Source organism: Anser brachyrhynchus, assembly GCF_964034855.1.
Source record: "Anser brachyrhynchus genome assembly, chromosome: 2".
Taxonomy (NCBI): Eukaryota; Metazoa; Chordata; class Aves; order Anseriformes; family Anatidae; genus Anser; species Anser brachyrhynchus.
The window spans coordinates 137,500,539-137,505,515 of NC_137695.1; the positions used below are offsets into that span (position 1 = coordinate 137,500,539).

At 39.9% G+C, this 4,977-nt stretch overlaps 1 long non-coding RNA gene across 1 annotated transcript; it reads right to left on the bottom strand.

The window, feature by feature from the left end:
• Positions 1 to 1,442: 1,442 nt before the first annotated feature.
• LOC308190578 lies at positions 1,443 to 4,433 on the bottom strand. Its single transcript, XR_013947344.1, has 3 exons — positions 4,226 to 4,433; positions 2,887 to 2,993; positions 1,443 to 1,816 (listed from the first exon to the last, which is right to left on the bottom strand). It is a non-coding gene; the product is annotated as an uncharacterized lncRNA (long non-coding RNA).
• Positions 4,434 to 4,977: the final 544 nt, after the last annotated feature.

Sequence of the window (4,977 nt, forward strand, 5' to 3'; positions counted from 1 at the left end):
TGCTTGTCTCAGACTTCCAGGTCAGGAGGATGAGTACCCCGAGGATAAGTGGTCTGGCTAGTAAAGACAGATGTAAAGAAGGCATTAAGTACCTCAGCTTTTTCCTTGTCCTCTGTAGTCATGTTCCCCCCTGTGTCCAGTCAGGAATGGAGATTCGCTTTGGTCCTCCTCTTTCCATTAATATATTTATAAAAACATTTTTTGTTATTCTTGACCATAGTGGCCAGGTTGAGCTCGTGCTGGGCTTTGGCCTTCCTGATCTTTTCTCTTCATATCCTGTTCCTTGTATTCTCCCCAAGATGTGGCTTACAAGTCCCTGGTTCACTCCTTACAGTGAAAATTGGAGTTAAAAGAAAGTATGACTGAAGAAATAATATGAATTTTTAGTAACTGAATATTATTTTTCACGGTCCCAAACAGATAGTGAACCTACATGCCAAATGGACTTTTAAAGAAAGTTGTTATTATGAGAACAAAAAAATGAATCAAGACTTAGGAGTTTAACAACAGTTCACTTTTCCTTGCATTTATTCTGATCTTTGCTTTCAATAGTAGCCACTTTCTAAAGTACTGAGCAGAAAGTTTCCTTCCTGTCATTTATTTTATATCTGCTTTTCTAAGACCAGTATTTTACAGATTTTAATGTCCAATTCTTTAGCTATTTCCCACCTGTCTGAAATTTTACAGTGTTGGCTAGCAAAAGCTAGATCAGATTTTTTTGTTTTTATTAAACAGATCCTCAGTCAAATCAAGAAGAAAACCTTATGAAAGATACAGCGGTAAAAGGCAGGAAAAAGGGAAGTATAACCCCCCTTCCCTAAAATTCTAACAACATTTGGAAAATATTAAAAAATCCAAAATTTGGAAATATTTTATAATGTTCCAGACCATGGGGAAAAGAGAAGTGGATATAGAACTGGTAAAAAATAAAGCAGCTCTGTTTAAATTAATCTGAATTTGTGACATATGATGATCTGGCCCAGAAGTAATATCTTTTAAATGATACTTTTTGTATTTTTGTATGTGGTGATGAAATCACAGCTTTGTACCCGAATTGTAGAATGGCTTGGGTTGGAAGGGACCTCAAAGGTCATCTTGTTCCAACTCCCCTGCCATGAGCAGGGATGCCACCCACGAGATCAGGTTGCTCAGGGCCTCATCTAACCTGGTCTTAAACACCTCCAGGGATGGGGCAACCACAGCTTCTCTGGGCAACCTGTGCCAGTGCCTCACCACCCTCTGAGTGAAGAATGTCCTCCTAACCACTAATCTAAATCTCCCCTCTTTTAGTTTAAAACCATTCCCCCTCATCCTGTCATTATCCAATCAAGCAAAGAGTTGCTTCCCGTCTTTTTTTATAAGTCCCTTTCAAGTACTGAAAGGTTGCAATAACGTCATCCCAGAGCCTTATCTTCTGTAGGCTGAACAGAGTATCAGTTTGATTTGAAATGAATCCTTCATTTCATAGAAGAAAACATTGCATTAGTCCTTTGGATTCCTACAAGGTATTACACTTTACATTGCAAAATAATGGACGGATTTTGACACTTTCTGCTTGCCATTTTATTTGACAAGCTGTGCCAATCTATTATGCTGATCAGACAGAGTATCAAAACAATGAACAATAATTTTACAGTCAGAAAAGACTGTAAAGTTTATTTAGAGAACTGCTTCCAAGGAGATACCCCTGGCTGGGAATTACCCTGCTGTTGGGGCTGGGCTCCTTCCCAGCCTACTGGGAGCCAGTTCTGTCCTCAGTGACGAAACAGGAGAAGGAAGCACAAACTATCTGCCAAGGCTAGGGGAGGTTGCTTTCCTAGAAGAAGAGGAGTTTTGAATGGAGTTACCTTGGGAGTTAGTGTGGGTACAGCTGTTGGTCAAAAACAGTCCTCTCACATCTTCTACAAATATGTCAAAAACTGAGCAGTGATGTAACTTTTCTGTAATATGATGTGCATACCACCCTGGAGAGGCATCATATTGTGTGGAAAACAAGCTTTATTTAACATTTTCCTCTAGCTGTTGGGTTAAGGTAAGTTTTCCCCATTTTCACCCACATTGCACAATAAGTGTAGAAATGCAGGGAAAAAAAGCATAATACAGTCCATGAGGACACATTAGACAACTTTAAGATATTTGTCTGGTAATTTAGACAAAGTCTAGATACAATCCAGTTGGACTTCAGTGTGTCATTTGATACAGTCATGTTCAAGAAGATGGGAAAGATCAGAACAAGAACAGTGATCAAGCTGGGAAAGTAGCTTCTGAGGAGATATTAATTGTTTGAGTATAATTAAGTATAATTAGAGACTATTGGCTAGAAGGTGGCACCATTTAACACTGTAGGCTCAGAATATTGTGCAAATAGCACTAACAACATGCAGAAGGTGGCACAAGGAGAACACTAAGGTCCTTAGTACAAAAAGCACAGTCAGATATTCAAGGATGAACATAAGTAGCATGTTAAAACTGGAAGCTCATGAAATGGGTATAACATCAGGCAAGGATGATGAATCAGTTCCAGAATGATCACCATGCACTAACATAGTAAGAGCATGAAAAAATAAAAGGTGATGCATTTGCAGGAGGGGTATGAAATGCTGCTAGATCGTACAGGTGTCTGGTAAGCTTGAGAAAACTGTGCTACCTCTCCCTTCAATAACTGCGAGTTGACATAAGTGAACTGCTATTTTCAAATGATTAGTAGGGTTTGATAAAACTGTTTGAGATGATGCTGAATGTTGCAAATCCATCTAGTCAATTTGTTTATATATGCTGTTTTTTATATTTTACTCATCAGATTTCTCCATCCTCGACCTTCCTGCTTTTTGCATGCAGCTATAAAGTCTTCTTACACAAATCAACTCTGATTTTGGTCTTACTTACATAGTATTCCTAACAGCTCAACTCTTGACTCCATGGTGAGATACAGCTATTCACACATTATGTAGCAGATCTGTGGACCTGGTGAAGTCCCAGTGGTATCTTGATAGCTGAAGAAAGAAAATATAATTTTTAAACGTGCTTTCTCAGGCAGCAAATCTTTTAAATTACCCAGCCACAGCACCCCTGTGATTCAACAGGGTAACCATTTCTCCTGCATAATTTAAAAGGAAGAATCTTCTGTAACAGTCAGGATTTTTTTGTCTTTTCTTTTTCCTTTTTTTTTTTCCCAGTTGTAACATCCCCTTTATCTGTCAAAAGGCAACTAGTTAGTGATACAGTAGTGCTTCTAGAAAGTCAAAGAAAGGACTAAAAATGTTCTTTTGAATGAGAAATCACTCAAGGGGCATGGTTCTATCACAGAAATAAGACAAGAATTCAAGACTGCAATTTTAACGGTGAGTTTGTGAATTTGGAAATAGAATTGCCCCTCCTTGGCTACTTGCTATCTCTGCTGCAGACTTTTAGAGCTCTCAGAAAACTGAAGTTTTTGCTGAATGGGAAAGCTGTATACTCTAACCTGTCATCTGGAACAGGGACCAGGCTTGGATAGAGGATTTGGCTTGCCCGCAGTGAATATATATTTTATTTTAAGAATATATATTTTATTTTCACTTCAGGACACACAGAGACATGCTAGCTCTCCCTTACTACTAGAGTCACAACCTCTGTTGCATATATGAGTGGAAAAACAATGCTTTAAGACTGATTGACATGCACTGAGTTGGTTTGTAACTGTGATGTTGTGTCATGTTGACCCTCACCGACCAATCAGCATTACAGTTTGAAAACATGAAGCTTTGAACCCACCTTTATTTTGGTTGACATCAACACCATGGAAGTTGGTTATTAAACAGAAATTTTGCCAATGAAATATGCTTTTCATTGGCGAAAAGTCTTATAAACTGTGTACAAGATCATCAACTACTGCACGAGGAGGAACATTCAGTCCTCTTAAATGAAGAAAAAAAAACACCTAATTTCATAATTTCATCATATAGATACTTGTTATCTACATCATCTCTGGATATTGACTGCCACTCAGTGAGAAACCTGAGCATGTTTCCTGCAGTGCATTTACAACCCAAACAGAATGCATAAGATTGGAAGTGACCTGTGGAAGAAAAAGACATGGCAAATTCTGGTTATTGAAATAATGCCTTTCTTCCTGTTTTTCTTAAAATTAGCTCTTTAAAATATTCTATGTCACAAATTTTTGGAGGTCTGTTCTAAACAGGACAAAACAGTACTATAATAAGACTGACAAAGCTTTGCTTTTTACCCTCGACAAGCTTGTCTTTCCAATGAGCATTGTGGCATGGAGGAATGCGTCTTTCTCCCAAAGCTACGTCCATCTTCAGGCTTTTGCCTTACTAATGAACTCAGCTGCAGCCAGTCGTTCCCTTCACCTTTGTGCCTGCACTCCTGTTTGCACCCTGAGGACTACTGGTCTTCTCAGGCAGGATCTTGCTTTGGGCAGCAGCTTCCAATTGCTTCTGTTCTCACTATGCAAAGAGGCTCTTAATTGCTGCTTGCATTTAACACAAGTGAAAACTAATTTGCATGACTGTGACTGATCCCTAAAATTAAACCATATGTTTAGCAGCTGCCATTAGTTGCTTTGAGCTAAGCAGTGGAGTAGTTTAGGTGAGGTCTGGGGAAGAAGTGACTATGCAATAGGGAAAGGAGGAATGTCCTCAAGTGACCCCAGGTCCTATATTGATTGCTTTATTGGACACGCACTTTTGAAAGTGCTGCTGACAGCTCAGAGCATGCACCTGGGAAAGTGCTAGCCTCCTGAGCAGCTGAACAGGACTGATAGCCTGGAAAGTGCTGGTCCACAGCAGGCTGGGCTTGCAGGCTGGGATGTCTCTAGGGTGGATGGAAAGTGCAGGGCTGTGTGTATAGGGTGACAGCAGTAGCAAGGTGTGCGTCCCAGGACAAAGACCTGGTGAGGCTGTGATGGGGTTTTCCAGCCTGGGGAAGCAGGCTGTGCAGACCATGACTGCAGAGCTCAGGCTCGTCCACCAGATA